This window comes from Silene latifolia, chromosome X, assembly GCF_048544455.1.
Source record: "Silene latifolia isolate original U9 population chromosome X, ASM4854445v1, whole genome shotgun sequence".
In the NCBI taxonomy this organism is placed as follows: domain Eukaryota; kingdom Viridiplantae; phylum Streptophyta; class Magnoliopsida; order Caryophyllales; family Caryophyllaceae; genus Silene; species Silene latifolia.
In genome coordinates, this window is record NC_133537.1 from 217,422,615 (window position 1) to 217,434,046 (window position 11,432).

Sequence of the window (11,432 nt, forward strand, 5' to 3'; positions counted from 1 at the left end):
GGAACAAAAAAAATCATTTTTCTCCCATACTTTCTTAAGAAATATTCTTTGAGGTTTTCTTGCAACGATCTTGGCTGTTCTCATCTGCGTCTTTACCTACACCGAAGCCGCAGCGGTTGTGTTAATCCTGGGGGTCGAATGCCATTGAGGCCGTGTGTAGCAGACGGGGCATATTTGACTTTAGGACAGTGACCTCAAGTCACGTCACAACCTCCTCCTTATCCAGATAAGCTCTTTCCTTTTACTATTTCATAACTATTTATCATAATTACGATTATATTATTTACTTTATAATACATAAATTAATTTGTCCGAGACATGTTATGTTATTTAGAATAGGAGGGAGTATTATTGTTAGGGCGCTCATTATTTACCTTATTTTAATCCCTCTCCTTAATTCTAGTGCCCCATATAAATAGGGAGGTTTATTTAGAATAGGAGGGAGTATTATTGTTAGGGCGCTCATATTTCCTTTGCTTTGTTGTTACTTTGGCACCTTAGTGCTCAAGCTCTAACTCACAATTTTGTCGTGAACCGAGTCTCATTATTATGACGTAAACTTCTTTTTGACATTTTGATTTGTCTATTGCTTAATTCACTTGAGCAATTGGTGCCTCCATGTTTCTGTCCGCTCTTCTCCTTTCGACAACTTTAGCTTTCCGATGGTTGTTTGCGAGTTTTGACATTGGTTATCATTCAGATTCAAGAATGATACTTTCTTTGTGAGCTTTTGAATCTAATCTAAGGTAACTTGATTATACCGATCCTATTATTATATTATTGTTCGGGGTTGCTTGATTATGTGCTATTTGTTTGTATTCATCGACTTTGATGATCAAGGTGAGTATTTTTAATAATTGTGATTATTAATTTTATCGGTAGTTATCAGGGGGGGAACACAACCCAAACAAAACAAACATGTATAAACACAAACACAAACACAAATAATAAGACAATAATCACCACAATACCACCAGGACACCACCACCTGCCGCCGGCCTCCTCCTTGGCTCATCTTTCCTCCGGCCGTCACGGCGTCACTGTCTGCCTCACGGCTCACTTCATCACTCGCGGTAGTCGACTAGTCGGTATGTGTTCTTATAATCTTATTAATTCGATTAATTTGTTGTTGCTTGTTTTGATTAATTCGATTAATTTGTTCTTATTAGTTATTAGTTTGATTAATTCGATTAATTTGTTTCCCAAATTCAATTAATTTGTTCTTATTAGTTTGATTAATTTGTTCCCCAAAACCTAGATCTCAAATTTGTTCTTATTAGTTTGTAAATTTATTTATCAATTTGTGTAATTATTGGCTTGGGCTAGTGTAGATTGATAATTCGGAGTCAAGTGCTCCATCCTCACCACTATGCAACTTTTCTTCTCCCTATAGACAAGATTACTCCTGAGTCCTGATAGCCTCGCTCTTCTATTATATATATGGGTTTCATCCCTTGATGTCTAAGTACATTACTGTCGCTCCTTTTGATGCTCTTTAATCAATCAACAATGTTCTACTTTACAAAAAGTGTATTGGCTGTTTTCCAAACTTTGAAATCTGCAGAGAACTTGTCATCTATCCCGTGCAATGCAGTCTTCTGATGATTGATCTGAGAGCACGAGAGTATTGTCCTGATTACTTTTTTAAGTGCGGCAAGTTACTTGACTTTCTTATCCACAGGCTTGTTCTGAAGGAAGATACGCTATAGTTCAACTTGTTGTGTTTAATGATCCATGGCTGCCTCCTTTATCTATTGTACACCATTTTTATCATTGTTTGGATCTTGATTCAGTTAGAGGTATGCCTTAAAAACATAAGGATAATAAATTCTCAAGCATAAAGGTTGGTTTGCCTTTCATTAAATTACAAATTAGCTAATAGAAGACATAAAGAAACTCGGCTTCCATGTTGTTTCTTTGCATCTAACAGTAGAATCTAATTAAGAGCTATGCTACATGTAACTACTGTATGGTTTGTAAAGGAATATAGGATGCCAAAGTTGTATGATTGTTCTGATATTTGTGATTAATAATAACTCTTTTCCGAACAGGCGTCAGCAGGAAGCAGAATTAAAACTAATAGAGGAAGAAACTGGTAATTTCTCGGTCTCATTTTAATGTATAAATGTTGTCGCAAATTTTTTTTTAGTGTGCCCCTTTACTCAAATCCTGGATCCCCTCTGGTAGTTATAATATCTTATTTTCTATACTACCACTATATTATTTGTGAGATAGGATATGGGTGGTATGATGTACGGTAAAGATGACGAGGAAAGCTTTATTGGTTTTGATCGAATGTTCGAAGCGACTAGTAATGGAGATGGTATTTAGCATATAATTTAGGGATTAAATATTGTGCACAGCATGAGAATTATGTACACGCAGAGGTATAGCCGTATAAACATGACAGAGGAGGTTTGAATTTATTAACTCTACGGATGATATTAAAGTAGTATAATAACTAGTGTTTGTGAATGCCAATTTACTCTTTGGAGTTTAAGAGATTTTTGACTTGGAGTTCTCGTACAGGAATTGGAATTTGCTAGATGAGCATTAACTAGTGTTATTGGTTATTCGGGTATTATATTCGAACTGTTGTTTTCCTTTGACCTTGACTCGTGGGTGAGTAGTTTAGAGTTTTACTCTAAGTGTTGAGCACGATCCATTATTGGACCTTGACGTATTGATATTGAAATTGAGATTGAGATTGAGATTGGTTACTGGTATTGAGTTATGGGGCCTATGTGTCGAGTTATGTTTACGGTTCAGGGTGACCATGGTTATTGAGTTATATATTGAGTTTGGAATCGATATTGAAATGGAAATATTGTTTTGTGGTCTTACCGCCAGTTCACTCACCCCTTGTCCTTAGCCTAGGTTCGACGATGAGAATACGATATCAATTAGTTACTTTGGAGTATTATAGTATGAGACGGAGTAGTGACTGAGACGGTGTAATGAGTTGAGATTGTTTAATTATTGGTAGAAGGGAGTTCTATTATATTAAGAGAATTATTGTGGAGAAGGTTCGAGTTTGAGACTAGTTAGTTTTAGGAGAGTGTTTTTATTATTCTGTATGTTTCCTTTTATTTTTATATGTCTGTGTATTCACGTCATGACCAAAACTATGCTACTTATATTGAGCTACTAGTTTGAATGCCCGTGCGTTGCAACGGGGTAATTAGCTTATTTATAATGCAAAAAAAAAAAGTTATAACGTTTAATGTTTACATTATATGTCTAATGATTTGTTTACATATTATTAAAATTATCTCTTTCAAAAAAAATAAAAGATTAATATATACGTGGGTTAACTTTTATTTATAATTATATAATCACCCCATCTTATACTAATCTTTCGATGTGGGACAATTCTACTATTTATAAGTAATATATTCACAAAAATTGGATTTTTTCTGATGTGGGACAATTCTAATATTTATACGTAATATATATTTATCAAACCTACATTATTTTTCAATGTGGGACAAATAACATACTCAGAATTACACCATCTCTTTTGCACTTAGCTCGACATCCAACCAGATCTCGAATACCAAATACAGACAATTGCTACTCATTATATCTAATAGTTATATTTAAATTTAATAATATGATCAAGTACTCTCCATTAATATTTGTACGTTGTTTTTCTTCAAACAAAATTTAACATAATTGAGATACGGAAATTTCCCGTGGTACCCCTTAATTTTGTTCGATTTTCCATGTTACCCCTACTTTTAAAAATCTGCCTATGGTACCCTTGAGGTTCCATTTTTTTGCCCATGGTACCCCCTAATGTAAAGGTTGTTAAATGGACGTTAAGTTTGATGGCGTGATAATAAAATAACAATTAAAAAATAATACTCCCTTTATTGTTTTATTGGTACGGATATCTCTTTTTTTAAATGCAAATTTAATTAACTATATCATTATAATATTGGAAATTTCTCATGGTAACCTTGAACTTTGATAGATTACACATGCTACCATGGACGTTTGTTTTCTATTTTTTTTTATCATAATTAAATTATGTGCAAATGATAAGAAGCTATACTCTAATGATAGAATATTTTTTAAAACAATTCTAATTATATTATTTAAACATAGTATATTTACCACACCTACATTATTTTTCAATATGTGACATATAAAATCTATAGGTAGAAACTATAATGATATAAACTTTTAAGAGCTCTCCAAGACAATACTTAAGCGACTCAAAAGATTTTGAGTTAATGCCTAAGTACCAAGGATCCTCATAGAATCACCCACCTTATGCTATATTTCGATTTGGGAAAATTCTATTTGATAGTATATATTATAATAAATAAAAGATTTTCCAAACATCAACTTAGGTTAGAAATCATTATTGTCAAACTCTTTTAAGAGTTATCTCTGACAATACTTAAGGGAATCAAAATATTTTGGGTTATGACTTCTATTTATAATCATAAGATCACCATGCCTTATGGTAATCTTCCGATGTGGGACAATTCTAATATTTATAAATAGTATATTCACCACAGTTACGTTACTTTTCAATGTAAGACAAATAACATACTAAGTACACCATTTTTTTTTTGCACCTACTTTGACATCAACCCACTTTAATAATGAGAAAATACAATACAATACAATACAATATACATATACATTCTAATGATAGCATTTTTTTGTCACAATCTAATTATATAATTTTCATAATATACTTTTTTTTTTCAAATGAAATATAAATTTTTTATATCAAAATTATAAACATCACTTTAATATAATATAAAAAATGTATATATATGGACATTTCTATTATTTATACATAATATATTCACAACACCTACATTATTTTTCAATGTGGGACATATAACATGCTAAAAAGTCTATATCTTTTATATCAAAAAATTTTGTATTAATACCTAAGTTTCAAGGATGCCTCTTATTTATATTTATAGATTCACTCTACCGTATACTATTATTACAATGTGAGATACATAATTTATTATTTAGACTTAGTATGTTCATAATGCCTACATTATTTTTCAATGTGAAAGATATAACATACCAAGAAATACATGTCTCTTCTTAAAAAACCACTATTGTATACATATTATTTTTCTTTGAAGGTAAAACCACTTAGTCTCGATCATTAGATATGGATCACTACATCGTACATATAACGACTCATTAACACTCTACTAATGCATTCAGAAGACAACCATTAGTAAAATCTTTAGTTTTGTATTGTGTCAGGAGACTACCATTAGTAAAACCTTTAGTTATTTTTTTTATTTTCTTGTTAATGTTCTTAACTCTTTCCCGGGTAATTCCCAACGATTTCCACTTTATTTTTTATATCATATCGTATATAATGATATAAAATCTTAAGAACTCTTTAAAACAATATTTATGAGACTCAAAAAAATTTGGTTGGATACATAAGTTTCAAATATGCATTCTATTTATAATCATAGGATCACATAACCTTATACTAATCTTTCGATGTGGGACAATTCTACTATTTATATTTAGTATATTCACCACACCTACTTATTTTCCAATGTGGGTCAAAACATACGAAAAAGTACACAATTTTACGTATTAAGAAGTACACCATCTTTAATATGTGCAAATAATATGAAATTTATACTCTAATGATAGCATTTTTTAACACAAAGCTAATTATATTATTTTCATAATTTTTTTAATGATATTTTTTTACCAAATGAAATGTAAAAGTTTGATATAAAAATTGGAAATATCACTTGAATATAATTTAGGAAATATACATATTATAATAATTAAAAGATTTTCCACTTTATTTTTTACATCAAAAATTGTAGTTTCCTAAATTGGTTTTTGATGATGTGGACGCTCTCAGATCGCTCGAAAAAACTCTCTTTTATATATATATATATAGTTTATCTATTACTCAGCTTTCCGGCTGACGTGTTTTCTCCCTTCTGAGCTACTCGTCATGGGGGTAGTTCCCTTCTGTCTTCTGGTTTTATTTTCAGGTTTTCCACTGCGGTTTAAAGGGATTTTCAGGTCAAGATTTTATTTTAATACTTTGTAAAGTTTTTGGTTTCATTTGTATCATTTTATTTTAAAAAGGATTTGTAACGAGAGACTTTCTTTTTTTGAGGGGAAAAGAGACTATTTCATTTCATTCTTTCAAAATCCAAGGCCGCTAAATCCAAAATGATTTGCGGAAAGTTCGAGACAAGTACAAATTCTTCTCCCTCCGTCATACACAACCTAGCTGTATGATGAGCAATGGTATTACCACCATGTCTAACATGGGTTACTTTGCAAAATTCAAAAACGTTGAGCTTACACATGGTGTCTTCCACAATCCCACGGACAACGAGTAGGTCGTTGATTTTGTAAAGCGGATGCAAGAGCCTGTGCATCACATTCTAACATAACACGATGGAGATTTAAAGAGCTAGCAACTCCGATGCCGTACGAAGCAGCAACAGCCTCTGCTACTTTAGGTTCCCAACCTGCTTTAACTCGCTTGCTGGCCATGACAACTTCACCGTGGACATTTTGTCCCACCATTCCAACACCTACCTCACCATTACCAAAAAGAGCTGCATCAACATTTATTTTAATCACACCTTCTGGAGGAGGAGTCCATCTATTTGGGGACCTAGGTATCAACACCGGTGGCTTAGCGAAAACTTGTTTAGCATACTCACGGTAATCAGAAACAAAGCTGGAAAGGCCTGTGAGGATTAATAACGGGTCAAAAGCTTCTTCCTCAAAAATTCGCTTATTACGAATAGTCCAAATCGCCCACAAGATGGCTAGAAAATTACAACTCTTCTCTCGGTCTAATTCCTGGAATAACCAAGCAAGCTTTCCTGTACATGTCATGGTTGGCGCATCATCTATGAGCTCCGCAAAACCGCTATTAGCCCAAATAGACCGGACAAATTGACAATAAAACAGAGCATGACTGACATCTTCAGTTTCGCCGCAGAAAGGACAACATGAATCGTTCACAATATGGCGGTTATAGAGGTTACTCTTCACAGCCATGGTGTTCGAGCAGACTCGCCATACAAAATGGGCCAGCTTTGGTGGTATATCTAAACCCCAAATCCATTTCCATAACTTATTTTGATCATCCATGTCTCCTTGATTAGTGATACTACTCTCCTGCATACCCAAGTTATAGGCGGACTTGACCGTGAAAACACCATCAATTGTTGGCCACCAATACCGAGAGTCAGTCGGACTTCTATCGCTGATGGGTATTTTGTAGACCAAGTTTATATCTGACTCCGACAAATTAGCAGCAAGAATATCTTGGTTCCAACAATTGCCTTCCCAATTAATGAGATCAGCTACTTTAAGCTCCATATTCGCTCCCCTCACAGGCGTAGGGACACGATTCATTGACGCTCCGGGTAGCCATGCCTCATTCCATACATCTATACTGTCTCCGTTCCCTACCCGCCACCTCAGTCCGTCTAACCGTCTAAAAGCAAAGACTTCGCTGTCCACAAGCTTCGCCACGTGAAACTAAGATCAAAACCGAGTCTAGCCTCAAGCACTGTATCATGTTTGAAATATTTCGCTTTTAAAATCTTTCTCACCAAAGAATTCGGGTGTTCCATAATTCGCCAAAGTTGTTTAGCAAGAAGAGCAAGATTAAAGACTCGTAAATCCTGAAACCCCATGCCACCCAAGACCTTCGGTTTGCATAGCTTTTCCCACCGTAACCAGTGGATTTTCCGCTTCTCTTCTGAAGAGCCCCACCAGAATTTTGCCATAACCTGGTGAATTTCATCAATTGTTCCTTCTGGGATTAGGAAAAGGCTCATCATCTAGGTTGGAATTGATTGAGCAACGGCTTTGATAGAGTCTCCTTCCCTGGCATCGACAACATTTTTTCTTTCCAGCCTCGTGTTTTTTTCCAAATTCGATCTTTGAGGCCAACAAAAATTACCTTTTTTGATTTGCCAATGATGGTTGGTAGGCCTAAATATTTGTCATACTTGTCGACTTCTCTGGCTTGGACGACTCTTTTAATCTCCTCTCGCACCCCTGATAGCACTTTTAATCTCCTCTCGCACCTCTCGTACCCCTAATAGACTTTGTATATTGATTATAATATCCCTGTATTTTGGCAAGCTTTGTAGGTAAAAGTTGATTTTAATTTAGCCGAAAGCCAGGCGTGTTACAACTGCTCACCATTCACCAGAAATATCAAATGCATAATCGCATAAAGTTTTGAAAGCATTCAACAAGGGAAAAGCACACGTCAACCATAGTATGTACAAATAACCATGAGTGTAAGGAAGTACAACATCAATCACCACACAACAACCACTCACGCCAACATCGATCCTAATCACAACCGAGGCACTCTACTCACAGGGCGCACCTGCTCGGCCTCCGTGGTACTTTGCTCATAGGGATTACCTGCTTGACCACCCAACAGTCAGTGGCACTCCACTCACAGGGCAAACTTGCTCGGCCACGACGGTAGTCTACTCATAGGGTTACGAGTGTGTTTATGTGCTCCGTATACAAAAGTATTGGGAGTTTGGTACGTTGGGAATCTATATAAAACTATAAAACAATAACCACTTAACATTAAGTTTTACACGTGTCTTCCTCTGGTGAGTTGATTTCCCGCCTACGCCTAAACCCTACATACTCTATACTCTATCATATCATTGTCTACCGCGTATGCCGTCTTTCTCTTATTTTGTGTGTTACCCCTTTCTTTCTCATGGTTCTTCTCCCTCATCCTCTATACCCATCAAATCTCTTCATAATCTGCCACCATGGATTGACTAATTAATATTTTCCGTAACAGTAAACCTTACATACTCTATGGTCTATACTATTACGGAATCAAAGTAGTATCAAACTATCAAAGAGGTAAATAGTTTACTGTTATTTTTCCGTATTAACATTTTTCAATTGGTTATTGATCTTTAACTTTAATTCTTATATCAATTACTTTGAAATTTTGTTAATTTCACATTGGGTTTGACATCTGGTGTAGTAGGTTACTTCTTTCATTTCACCAACTAATCTAATTAAATGTTACGATCCTCACTTTCAGATCATGGGCATCAAATTGCATTTGTCTTGAGGTGTTGCTCATGAAGGTATCATCTTTCAATTGTATTGCAGAGGTTGTTCTATGTTTTACTTCACATTATTAGTATAATCCATATGAGCATTTGTGTATTGAAATTATGCAAGTCTCAACACATCTCTCCCTAAACTCTATTTTGTGATTTTTCTCACCCCATTTCTTATACTCTGTATGCAACTAGAAGATATTGTGCGGTTGTGCCTCTCGATTCACGGCCTTCACAACCACTCGACAAGTAATCTTGCAAACACAAATAATATGGGACCATTCTTTCTCAAGACAAAATCTAAGGTACACTCCAGTTTGTTATTTTGCAGATATGTAAATCCTAGATTGCCTTTCTGCTCAAGTTTGGATATTCATGGATTGCTTAATACTCTGTTTGTTTTCATAATAGTTGACTTTTAATTATCTAGATTGACATTTGAGAACACTTTAATTTCATATTTTCCTCTGATGGTGATCTTGGTGATTGGGGGATTTTATCAATTCCCATCTTAAGGTAACATGTGATATTTTTGAAATAAATTATTTTCCCTATTGAAGTATTGATTATTTTGAATTTTTTTATACTAATTGATCATATGCCAATGGCTGATACTCACAAGAAAATTGTGATGAATCCGGCTAATTCATTACTTGGGAAGATGTTGCATTGTTGCATTTATATTAGGGTTACACTGCCAATAATGATCTAAGATTTCATTAGTTTATTTTTATGGTCTTGAGTTTTAGTTAATTCTACTTGGTTACTAAACTTTTGGAGTACCAAAGTATTAATAATTATCACAAATTATAGAGTAAGACGATGAAACACAAATTATCATTTATGACGGATCATAAACTTGTGACATCTCATACCCGTTAACCGGTTTACTTGCCAAGCCTATCAGCCTATGACACAGAACAAATCCAACCTACCCAAAAGAAATGGTAACCCAAAGAAAAATGTAGTTGACTACAGTCATTGTTTATAATATACCCGCAATTACACTTTTATTGTCCCTTTATCACCAAAATTTATTCCAAATTAGGTTGTGATTGTAGTATGGTAAATAAGTGAACCGTCAATATTTTCCCTAAATTATACTACCTCCGTCTGACTGAATGATGTTGTCCAAATTTTATGGCCACAAAAGAGGAATGGAGTGAGTATTATGGAGTACTTTTTGTATTAGCTCCCTTAGTCGGGAATGACAATATTACTCCGTACAAATTACTCCCTCCATCTCAATCATTTAATTACCTTATTTATTCTTTATGAGGTGGTATTTTAATCAAAGGTAAACAAATGATGAAGATGGAGGGAGAAATAAACTTTTGCCGTTAGTCAATCTTATCAAGTTCTTTGTCTAGAGTCACAGTGTTTATTTGATAGATATGGTTCTCCTTCTCCTCCTGATCAAATGAATAATTTTCGTCAAATTCTTGCCTTTTGTTGTTAATGCAGGTTTAAAATCTATGCCGCCAAAGGAAATCATCAGTGGCATGTAATGAATGTCTTTGATGGTACTTGGAAAAATGCATAGGAAACGATGACTGCAAGTCATCCACTTATATCAAAGTTTGCAACAACGTACATTTTAATCGCAATTACGAGGTTTAGTGGAGGTGCATATACGATTCAAACTTCATTTTGAAGAAAGAGCCAGAGGGTGCATTACCATGGAAGTTGTTGCACCGACTTTGAGAATCCTTGAGCCTGATGGAACTAAGTTTGAAGCTACATTAATTGAAGTTTTGAAGTCGATGGTTCACCTACAGTCCTGCTATCTAAAGAGTATGAAACCACGCCTAAGGTCGTTGAAGAAAGGGGTTGAAAAGAGTACAATTGTACAAGTCGGTAATAAGTGACAGTAAAGTAGTTCATGCTCAAGAGTTAAATAAGCTAATTAGTGTCACAAGTCAAAATAGGATAGAGATGACATTGGTGTAAAAATCACTTTGACTTCTACCTCTTCCATTAAAAATTTGCAATTTATATGTAACTAGATTGTTCAATGTATGATATTTGGACTATTTGCGTATTCTTGATAAAACTGCATCATTTTCTATTTTAAAATTATTTTTTGCTTTGCACGACAAATAGTGCTTGTCAACTAAAATTTACATGAAATTTTTTGTGTATGGATTATATGGTTTATAATTAAAACTTTCACCCTGGAATACGTCTTTCGTTCATAGATCGTGGGATGATTCCCAGTTCCATCATTTGAAACCAATTCACTTAAGCAAAATCTGTATTTGTTTATTCACTAACCTTTTAATTACTTATATCATCTATATGACCTAATTACTGGGGGAAAAAAATACA

General features: G+C 34.3%; 1 long non-coding RNA gene across 2 annotated transcripts; it reads left to right on the forward strand.

The window, feature by feature from the left end:
• Nucleotides 1-758: 758 nt before the first annotated feature.
• LOC141623801 (uncharacterized) lies at nucleotides 759-11,145 on the forward strand. 2 transcript variants are annotated; one of them, XR_012533639.1, is made up of 5 exons: nucleotides 759-1,088; nucleotides 2,052-2,095; nucleotides 9,083-9,128; nucleotides 9,300-9,409; nucleotides 10,569-11,145. It is a non-coding gene; the product is annotated as an uncharacterized LOC141623801 (long non-coding RNA). The 2 variants fall into 2 exon arrangements; XR_012533638.1 differs by having other exon boundaries at nucleotides 9,303-9,409.
• Nucleotides 11,146-11,432: the final 287 nt, after the last annotated feature.